The following is an 11,496-nucleotide window of genomic DNA, read 5'->3' as shown; positions in this document are numbered from 1 at the left end:
TATATTTATTGATTTCAGAGAGGAAGGGAGGAGAGAGAGAAACATCAATGACGAGAATCACTGATCGGCTGCCTCCTGCACGCCCCCTACTGGAGATCAAGCCCACAACCCAGGCATGTGCCCTTGGCAGGATTCGAACCTGGGACCCTTCAGCCGGCAGGCCGATGCTCTCTCTATCCATTGAGCCAAGCCGGCTAGGGCGTGAAATGCATTTTAATAAACACTGCCTTTATCATTACTCAAAGTGTGTGTATAATTTTGGGGGGCACCCTGTCTTACAGATAAACGGCCGATGTTAATGAATGAAGGGAGCTGCCCCGTATTGCGAGCCTCTGGAAGCAGTCACAGGATTCCGGGCGCGGCCCCCCGGGAGGGAGAGAGGGACCCGACCTCGGGCGGCCTTCCCATCCCCGTCACCTCAGAGCGCCGTGAGCCCTGCTGCTGCTCGCACACGGCGGCCCCACCGCGCTCGCTGCGCACGGCTCTGATGCCCACGTCCACCTCCCCGATGGGCACCGGCACACGGCGCCGTCCCAGCGACAGAGGAGGGGCCGCCGGGTCCCAGGGTCCGGCGAGCAGGTGGCGGCGCAGGTGCGATGGGTGTTCCCACCCGAACGCCTTCTCCGTGGAGCTCACGGCGCGGCCATGCAGATGGGAGGCCGAGGCGGCTCTACACCCGGCCCTCTCCCAGGACCCGGGACGCGCCTCCCGTCCACATCCCTGCCCGCGACGAGTATTACACGTACTGCCTCTCGCCTTTTTAAAGGTAGGTCTGGAGCTTTCCGAGGAGTCGGCTCCCTCTTTATCCCCGCCCCCAAATATCCTTCCGGGAGGTCACCGGTGACCTTTCGGAGAGCCGGGGGGAGGCCCCTAGCAGCCACCCGCCCCTCTCTTCCGCCGGGTAGAAAGCTGGCTTTTCCACCTGAGATTCCAGCGCGGCTCTCACCTGCCCACCAGCCGCCGCGCCTCGCTAGGCCGCCACCACCAGCGGGCCCCAGAGGCCGGGCCTCACACGGAAGCAGCCACCGGTCCAAGCCACTCGCGCCGGGAGACGGAGCATGCGCAGCTCTGCGACTACCCCGGGCCCGCTTCGGATTCCTCTCTCCGGGTTTTAGTGAAGTTCTCAGCCAAGAAAGCCGTGGCCTTGGCCGGAAAGAATGAGGGGCGGGTTTATTAGCGTCACTCTCAAGGGGCGGGGCTTATTCAGCATCAATCTCAGCAAGTTGGTGAAATTGAAAAATTTAAATATCGCATCAAATTGGCGCAGTACCTTCTTTATGGCGTGTGGTTAAGAGGCACTTACTGAATGAATAAACAAAGTAGCTAACGGTTCTCAGTTGTTTCCAGGGCTCCTTGATTTGACCAATCACGAAGCTTCAGATTCTGTCGTTCAGAGCCAATTGCCCGCCTTCTTGTACGGCTGCCTTGAAAACCAGGAGAAAAGGGCCGAACCATTTCTGTGGATTGGGTGGGAAAGCGGGCATGCGCACTGCAGCCGGTTCTACCCTCATCCCTTCCTATGGGGGCTTTAGAGACGTTGCGGGTGTTGCTTTTCAGTTTACCAAAACTTTTACCTCTCTACCATCCTAAGGAAATTATGTTTGTGGTTATTTTAAAGTGTATCCCGCATTGTAAAAGCCACCTTTGCTTTCAAACCTGTCTTCTCTATAATCTTCCCCAATCGAAGATTTCGAAGAATCTTTCCATCCTTGAGCGTCCGGTGCCGGGAAACACTCTACCATTGAAATGTCCCCCCCTTTTTCCCCCCGCCCAATCACTTCCGCTATCAAGCGCTGTAGGTAACCGTGATTCATCACCTGCCAATCATTCACTGCGTTCACAGGCTCTAAATAGCCCGCCTTTGCCGCCGTTTTTGTTTTGGTCTGGGCTTGAAAGCCGCGAGATCGTGAGCGGAGGCCATGTTTCTTTTGGGCAGATTCCTCGCGATACCCAGGCTCATCGACCAGTGCCTCGCCGCCATCTTAAGTCCTGGCTATGGCTTCAAGCCCACCGCGCGGCTGCGCAGACCGTGTTTGTAGGGTCGGCGGCGGCAGCGTTCCCTGTCGCGTGGGTAGCCCCTGGGAGTAGAGAGTTCCCCGAAGCGGGAGTCTCCAGAGCTTCTGCAGGTTGATTCAGGGCCCGCTGCCTCTTTTTTCTTTGCCCGCGGCCTCTGTAGTGTGAGTTCCCCAAACCAGATCCTCCTCCACGAGTGACCCTGGACAGTAACCAAACCAATAAAAGCCCGAACCCACACCCTGCCACCTTCGTAGGTAAGAACCTGGAACTCCCGACAACCTGAGATGTTACGTCACTTGAACTGTTTGTCCCTTTCTTCCCATTTTTTTCTTCTTTCTGAATCCTTCTCCCTGTGCTTCCACCTCTCTTTATTGTGTTCAAAGAGCTAAAAAGATGTTAAACATAAGGGTGCGTGCGGGAAGCCTGGACTTTAAAATTGGAAGTATTAGTCTGGAATTTTTTTTTTTTTTAGGACAAAATGGACTATAATAAGTGGGTCAGTTATTTGTGGCAAATATCTATATGTGCAAATATAGTCCCCTTCCCAAACGTTTTTGGGTTGTGACATAAATACAGGTTGTACATACTCTTCATTCATTCATTCATTCATTCATTCATTCATTTAATACATTTGTTGAGTACCGTAAGAGTGCTGTAGTAAGCTGAAAATAACATTTTCTTTCATGGCGTTTACATTCCGCCAACCTTGACCGCTTCTGGGTTGGGGCAAGAAATAGTACAGCTATAACCTAGGGCAGTGGTGCTCAACCTTGGCTGCACATTAGAATCACCTGGGAATCTTTTTAAAATCCTGATTTCTGGGCCTCATCCTCCGGGAATGCTGTTTCTTTGTTATGGGGTGGGGCCACAACATTAGTAACAAAGAAACAGAATTTCTGGAGGATGATGCCCAGAAATCAGGATTTTAAAAAGATTCCCAGGTGATTCTAATGTGCAGCCAAGGTTGAGAACCACTGACCTAGGAGGTACTGTGTGTTTGATTCCAGACCACCGTAATGAAGCAAGTCGTAATCATTTTGCAGGTGGAAGGTCTTGCCTTGCGTTTGTAAAACGCGCAACACCCATGAGGTGCAAGGACCTGAGGTGTGCCTGTAGACTGCCCTTCCTCACACTGCCAGACCAGACAAGTGTTTTAGTATTCACCTGCTCCTCCTATCCAACCCCCTCGCCACTCCCCTCCCACCTTTTCTAGGAATAAATTGTATTAACACGTATTTCCTGGAACCTAGTCATAACCGTGTTGTAGACCCATTGGTTGATTTTTACAACCAGTAATCAAGGTGCTGCTCAAAATGTGGTCTACTTACCAGCAGCATCACTGTCACTTGGGTGCTTGTTAGAAAGGTAGTCTTAGACCTCATCCGAAGACCCGCTGAGTCAGAATCGTCCCTAAAAAGTGCATCCTAAAGAGCAAGGAGCACTCATTCAGGACGTGGACTAAAGACAGAGACAGTCTCTTTTCAGTCTGTGCTGCTTAAACAGTTCACAATATATTGTCAGTTTACTACATGTTTTAAATGCATTAGATATATGGCACATTTTTCAGTGCTTGTAGCTCATCAACGTGATGTCAAGATTCCAATTTAGCCCACTGGCATGGCTCAGTAGTTGAGTGGTTAAGTAGTTGAGTGTGGATCTATGTGCCAGGAGGTCATGGTTAGATCCCCAGTCAGGGTATATACCTGGGTTGCAGGCTCAGTCCTCAGTAGGGGGCTTGCTGGAGGGATCCAGTCAACGATTATCTCTCATCATTGATGTTTGTTTCTCTCTTCCTCTCTGAAATCAATTAAAAAAATATTGATAAATATATATATTTAAAATATCTTCCAATTTAGCATTCTAAAAAGTTGAAGAGATTTGTCAGTCTGGTATGTTGTGATGTAAATTCTGTTCTGACAAAAACCTATGTGCATATTTTTACTTTTAATTTATTAAATGTTGGCCTGCATGTATTCAGCAGTTAAATATTGATTTGAAAAACTTTGGGCCATGGTTTATCAAAAATTTTTTTTGACACCTTGCTTTCTTCTGCCTTGCTTTAATGAGAAGTCTAAATCTGATTTATCTCAGGAGTTTAATGTTGCTACTCATGAAAATTACCTGGGGAGTTTTGTAGTTTGTTTTTTTTTTAAAGATTCCAACCCAATGTCAGCAGAGATTGAGACCTGTGGATGGAATTAAGGAACCAGTAAGGTATTATAGCAGGGGTTCTCAACCTGTGGGTTGAGACCCCTTTGGCAGTCGAACGACCCTTTCATAGGGGTCGCCTAAGACCATCCTGCATATCAGATATTTACATTACGATTCATAACAGTAGCAACATTACAGTTATGAAGTAGCAACAAAAATAATTTTGTGGTTGGGTCATAACATGAGGAACTATATTTAAAGCGCCAGAAGGTTGAGAACCACTGTATTAGAGAAACTGCAAATGACTTTTACATTTTCCACATTGTTGTATGTTAGATTTTTATCTCCCTTACATGATTTTGCTTTAATTAGGAATGTAAAGGCAGTTAAGATAATCGGACTGGGAATGTGGTGAATCACCTTCTCAGTAATCAATCAACTTGCATTTATTTATTCTATGTCCTAAGCAAGTTGTCCAGCCTTTCTGTCTCTTCTTCCTCCATCTATTCATTGGGGAAAGCAGAATGAAGACCCTGTTGTTTTTTATTTAGACACATGTGAATGTTGCAAAATGTACTGAATACTTACATCCTGGGAATATAGGGAAGAACAGTATTTCATAAGTGCAATATTCGTTGCTTCTGATTTTCACATAAAAGCATACCTGGTTTTATTGAAGTTCACTTTATTGCATTTCACAGATCTTGGGTTTTTTACAAATGGAAGGTAATACCCTCCACCAGTAAAAAGATTACAACTTGCTTTATTGTAATTCGTGCTTTCTTATGGTGGTCTGGAACTTAACGGATGTTATCTCCGAGGTATACTTGTACCAGGCCAGGAAGATGTATTTTTTTAATGGTTTTCTTTTTAAACAATTTTATTGAGCTATAATTGTACAATTTTATGTGTTTTACATGTATATACCAGTGAAACCATCAGCACAACCAAAATAATATATCTGTCACCCACAAAAGTTTCCTCAGGTCCACTGTAATCCCTAGGCCCCTTTCATTCATTAATTCATTCGTTCATTCATTCATTCATTTATTTATTTATCTGGCTGCTGTCTTTCAGGCAAACACTAATTTGCTTTCTGTCACTAGATAAGTTTGCATTTCCTAGCATTTTATCTAAATGGAATCTTACTGTAGGAGCTGTTTTTTGGGGTGGTTGGGTGTTGGAGGAGCTTCTCTCACTCATAATTGAGAACCATCTTTGTTTTTGTAAGTATCAATAGTTCGTTCCTTTGTAATTGCTGGGCAGTATTTCATTGCCTAGATATACAGTAATTTGTTTATACCTTCACCAGTTAAGTGGCTACTCTTGGGTTGTTTTTATTTTCATAGTGTTATTTTCACATTGCCTTGTTTTTCTCCAGTTTATTTGAATTGGAAAAAAAAGTAATTATTTGGTGGCCAAATCTTCTACCTACAATGTAACCAGGAGGTGATAGGGATAAAATGTGTTTGTATTGGGACTTTACCTTTGCGCAATATATGAATTGTTTTCTGAGTGAAACATGTTATGGCCTTTTTGAAAAGGTGAAATGTATGCATTGACGTTTTAGTGGGCTGTCTCTCTTGATGTGTACATGTCTAGCCATTTTAAGCTTTATTAAATCTTTAAAGTTTACCGTTTATATATTACTATTTAGGGATTGATAATAACTCATGCACCTTAAGTAACCTACTCATTAAGCAGCAAAATAGAGATCTATGAAGTTAATCCTAATGTTACAAAACTCCCTTTTGTCAGTAAATGGACAGTACCACTTATATCTAATGTTGATTGATGTTGTACATTTTCAAAGTCTTTTTGCTTCTATTGTAGCAAAGCAGTGCCTTGTGTTTATTATGGTATTGACATTTTGTGCTTGACTAAATCACAGCTGGTCACTAAAATTGGATAGGCTTATGTTAGTTATAGGATAATATATAGAATATTGCAGTTACAGTATATCTTGGGCACCTAAAAGTTCAATTGTGTTATTATTTTGGTTTAATATACAGTTAGAAAAGATTGGGATTCTTTGTTTTGCAATTTAAAAAAAAATCTTAATTTACGTGTGATAGAATTTACTCTTTTATGTATAAACTAGAGGCCCGGTGCACAAAAATTTGTGTACTCGGGGGGAAGGGGGGCCCCTCAGCTCGGCCTGTGCCCTCTCGCAGTCTGGGACCCCTCGGGAGATAACGACTTGCTGGCTTAGGCCTGCTCCCGGGTGGCAGAGGGCAGGCCCAATCCCTAGGTGCAGCCCCTGGTCGGGCTCAGAGCAGGGCCGATTGGGGAGTTGGGGCACCGCCCCTTGTCATACACAGAGCAAGGCCATCGGGAGGTTGTGATTCCACCCTCAGTCACGCTCAGGGTAGGGCCGATTGGGGGGTTGTGGTGCCACCCCCTGTCACGCACAGAGCAGGGCCCATCAGGGGGTTGGGGCGCCGCCCTCTATCACCCACAGAGCAGGGCTGATCAGGGGGTTGGGGCACCGCCACTCTCACACTCAGGGCAGGGCCGATGGGGAGGTTATGGCTCTACCCCATCACACACAGAGCAGGGCCCATGGGGGAGCGGGGGGAGGGGTTGGGGCGCCACACCCTGTCACACACAGAGCAGGGCCGATCAGGGAGTTGGGGCGCCGCACCCTGTCACACACAGAGCCGCAGGGTGATCAGGGGGTTTGGGCGCTGCCCCCTGTCACGCTGATCCCGGTGCCGGGAGGCCTCGCGGCTCCGCTGATCCCAGTGCTAGGAGGCATATTACCCTTTTACTATATAGGGTAGAGGCCTGGTGCATGGGTGGGTTCCAGCTGGTTTGCCCTGAAGGGTGTCCTGGATCAGGGTGGGGGTCCCCACTGGGGTGCCTGGCCAGCCTGGGTGAGAGTATGATGGCTGTTTGCAGCTGGTCACACACCCTTCAGGGTGGGGGTCCCCACTGGGGTGCCTGGCCAGTCTGGGTGAGGAGCTGAGGGCAGTTTTAGGCTGGGGGTGACGGAAGCTCCCAACCGCTCCTTTTTTTCTTTCTTTTTTTTTTATTCTGGGCCAGCATTAGCTTTGAGGCTTGGCTCCAGCTCTTAGGCCTCTGCTGCTGAAAGTAGGTTTCTGGCCTTTGGTTACAATGTTGCAATCCTGCTGGCTGAAGCCTGGCAGGTTTCTGGGGTTTTGTTTAGCTTCTATGTTTGTTACATAGTTGCTTAGAGTTGCAGCTCAGAGGCCTGCAGCCGCAGGCGGGGAACATTGGAGTCCTCCTTCACTGAAGCAAGCAAGCCTCATGTTAGTTTCAAGCTGCCTGGCTGCCGGCCGCCATCTTGGCTGACAGTTAATTTGCATATTGCCCTGATTAGCCAATGGGAAGGGTAGCGGTTGTACGCCAATTACCATGTTTCTCTTTTATTAGATAGGATTTCATGAGTTTTGACCAATGCATTGTTATAAACACCATCTCAATCAGGATGCAGAACAGTGCCATCAAACCGCCCCCCGCCCTCCAATTTCCACTACCCTTTGTAGTGACCCTCCACCACTCCACCACAGTAATCAATGATCTGTTCTCCGTCTCTAGAGTTTTTTCATTGAAAGGATTAGATTTTAAGACAGTTGCATTAATGATTATCAGAAGACAGTTGCATTAATGATTATTTTTCCTGTGGTGAAGTGACTGGAAAACAGTAGTTATCAGAGTGGGGCTTAGGTTGATTATGTGCTGTCTACTTGTGCTCTCAGTGTTTATGATTACAAGAGGCCTGGCACATGAAATCTGTGCATGGGTAGGGTCCCTAGGCCTGGCCAGTGATCAGGGCCAATCAGGGCTTTCCTTCCCCCAGCTGCCAACTGCCGGCCAGGGCCTTCCTTTGCTCTGCACCGCCCCCTGGTGGTCATAGGGAGCCGTTAAACTCCTGGTCGGTCAAACTCCTGAGGGGACAATTTGCATATTAGCCTTTTATTATATAGGCTGGTTAACAGAGACTGAGCACTCACTGTGCCCAGGCACTGGGCCAAATACTGCATATCTGATCTTGCATAATCCTCACAGGATCCTTGAGATAGAAAACTACACAGAGACTTAGAGGAGTTGAATAGCCTGTCAGAGGTCACATGAAGGGGCAGAATTTGAACACATGTCTATTTTACTAGAATTTGAGGACTTTACTGCCCCATGTGGTGGTTCCTATGTCTGTTTCTGACAAATATTAAAAAGTAGACATTGTCTATTATGAAGCATCCTATACAGTTCTGAGTGTGGATTTTCTGTGGGTACATCAGGAAGGGGAAGCCCAGATCATGGGTCAACTGACTGGGTTAAGGGTATAGAGTGACTGTTCTGTGAAGTTAATCATGATAGAGGATTTCAATATTTGACCAACATTTAAAGACAAAAGAAAAAAAACACCTTTTTTTTTTTTTTTTCCATTTTGCATTATCCTGCTTCATTGTTGGAGCTTCTCAGTTTTTTATTTCTATTTTGTTTTTCTTATTTTTATAAGCTGGCTTTGGCTTTCAAAATTACCATGTGAATAATAGGAAAAGGTGGTTCTTTTTACACTGAAGTTGCCTTTTCAAAGTTTATCTAGGCTGTCACCAGCAAGATCTTTGCTCATTTGTCATTTTTCCTTAATATTTTGTTGAAGTTTATAATTCCTTCCTTGATACTTTTTTTTTTCTTTTTGGTGATAAAATTGGATAGGGAAAAGGGAATGAAATGATTTCTCATTCTTGAGTTATAGTTATTTCTTCAGAAGTTCTCGGCCTTTGTTGTTTTCAGTGTCTGCTCCCATAGCCAATGAAAGTATTTTTTAAAATGATTGGAGGAAGTATAATAATTTTTTTGATAAAATATAAAATCCAGAGATTAGAAATCTGAAGTTATTTTCTGGACTTCTTAATCTGGAGTGGTTGCTTTGGCTTTGTCACACAGGCCGGCAACGCTAAAAGGAAGACAAATGTGAATTTCAGAGTGCATTGGATTTTCCCACCAAATAATCTAGAAGGTCATTGACTTTCTTTATTAGAATTTATCTCTGCTTTGTATTTAAATGACAGGACAATCATGTGACCTTGTTTAATCTACTTCCATTCCCTCCCCAAGTTAAGTTTCTTAAGGATCTTAGGATCGTTCCCTTTCTACTAAAGACACACATGCACACATATTTTTGGTGGGGTCTTACTCTGTCAGAGTCTCCTCTTTGTGGAAGAATGCCTGTTTTCGGGCCAGAGAAAGTGGGTTCAGGAATGATGAAATAGAGAATGAGACCAGTATTTTGTGAGATTTATAATATACCTTAACTTGTCAGCATGCTTATGCAAGTTATATGCTTTTAGATATTTGGAAAATTGACCTTTTTGGAGATTGTCTTGATCTACTGAAAAACATGCAATAAAATAAAAATTTCACTGAATTTAGACTTGACCTGGCAGCTCTGATAGCAAGGCTTTTTAACCCCAGGCACACTGCTCCCTCCTGAAAGCAACTTTAAGGGCCCAGCAAAGTAACTTTTTAAGATGCATGCTTGCTTGTTATGTGTGTGCACATTTACTTTCTAGTTATCAATAAAACAAGTCTAGAAAAACCTTAAGATGTTCCCAGGTTTAAAACCTAATACAGAAGCTAATAATATCTTTTTTTTATTAAAATGAATGTTAGAATATCAATATTTTAAAGAGAAAAGAAATTAAGTACTGAAGAACTCACATTTATGGCCCAAATTTAAGTCACACATGTGATCTGTTGCCTATTATTTTCAATACAAAGCACTTTGATCTTCTGTTGACATGTTTATATGTTTCTCAACTTTGGCTTCATGATACATATGGCTTAAGTGTTATTATGTGTTGAAATAGGCTCAGTGCTTTGACTTCCTTTTAAGAAACCCAAGGTGGGATTTGGGGACAGTAAAGATGCATTAGATAAATAGGTATAGATCTAAAAAGATAATAACACAGTCTGTAGCTGTTATTTAGTAGCCACAACAGACTCAAATCAGCAAACTTTTGATGCATACGTGTGCCATGCACCAGGTATCAAAGAGGACAAGAATGGACCTCAGTAAGCTTATATTCAGGGGAGAGAGACTGAGGACCTGAGTTATGTGTAATTGGGTGAGCTAAGTGTGAAAGTAGAGGTAGTGGAAGGTGCAGGTGTGGCCTGGAAAAGGAAGCCGTTCACTCTGGACATTCTTGGATAGCTCCAAGGAAAGGTGGCATCTGAGTTGGGTTTCCGAGGATAACTTGCCTTAGGAGAGAAGACATCCTGTGGTGCAGCATGCCTGGGAGAAGGTGGGAGAGCCAGAGCAGCATATTCAAGGACACGTGTCAGAATTTGGCTATGAGGAAGCATTGAAGATGCCTGAATCGTGAGATGGAGGTGTCGGCAGGTGCTGACAGAGGGCCTTTGATGCTGGAGGAGTTTTGAGTAGGGGACTCCTGCTTAAGTACCTCTAGTGATGGATTTTGGGATGGAGAAGTGCAGGGATGGAAAGAGGAGGTACTTGAAGAGGCTATGGTTGTGGAGGAACCTTTATGATAACCAGGTCTGGGATCTCCTAGCAAATAATAATTTTATCTTCCTGTGGGACAGTTTTTGGCTGTCATCCCTTGTGCCCAGATGAGAGTGTGTGCATGCAGTAAGAGAAGAGAGCGGAGTGTGTGCTGTCCCCAGGTTCCCTGGTAAATGGTCTTTCTGTATTTAGACTTCATGCTTTTCAGCTTTTATAAAAGGACTAGAGGCCCAGTGCACAAATTTGTGCATGGGTGGCGTCCCTTGGCCTGGCTGGCAATCGGGGCCGATTGGGGCTGGCCAGGAGGAGGGACCGTGGGAGGTTGGCCGGTCGGGGGAAGGGACTGCGGAAGGTTGGCTGGCCATGGGAGGTTGGCTGTGGGAGCGCACTGACTACCAAGGGTCAGCTCCTGCATTGAGCGTCTGCCTCCTAGTGGTCAGTGCGCATCATAGCTACCAGTCAGTCGTCTGGTCATAATGGTCGCTTAGGCTTTTACATATATATATATGTTTATATATTGATATTAGGGGCCCAGTGCACGTATTCGTGCACTTTGAAAGGAGCTATTGGCCATGAAGCTGCAGTAGGCACAGGGGTGGGTCTCGGCACATCCTCCATGCCACCACCTGGCCCCTCCCGCAATGGCCCCCAGTACCCTGTCTGCCGGCAGCCCCGCTCCAGCCGCCACTCCCATGTGCTGACTGCTCCTGCCCCGTTTGCACCCACTGAAGGCGTGGAGTGATTGGGGCCGGCGTCATCAGTGGGTATGAGTGGCAGCTGCTGCCCTGATCGCCGCTCAGGAGCAGGGGGAGGTGGGGAAGCCCTCGGGTGCGATC

General features: G+C 45.8%; 1 protein-coding gene across 1 annotated transcript in view; it reads left to right on the top strand.

Annotated features, from left to right (window-relative positions):
- The first annotated feature begins 415 nt into the window (after window positions 1-415).
- The window catches only part of SLX4IP (SLX4 interacting protein), a 188,803-nt gene continuing 177,722 nt past the window's right edge, over window positions 416-11,496 (top strand). Inside the window, exon 1 of the mRNA XM_081096785.1 lies at window positions 416-766. The gene's annotated coding sequence lies outside the window, so the exon portion shown is untranslated. The remainder of the gene's footprint in view (window positions 767-11,496) is intronic.

This window comes from Myotis nattereri (genome assembly GCF_964212035.1).
Source record: "Myotis nattereri genome assembly, chromosome: 8".
NCBI classification, from domain to species: Eukaryota; Metazoa; Chordata; class Mammalia; order Chiroptera; family Vespertilionidae; genus Myotis; species Myotis nattereri.
The sequence above is the reverse complement of the archived record's forward strand: the minus strand, read 5'-3'. Positions and strand labels throughout refer to the sequence as shown.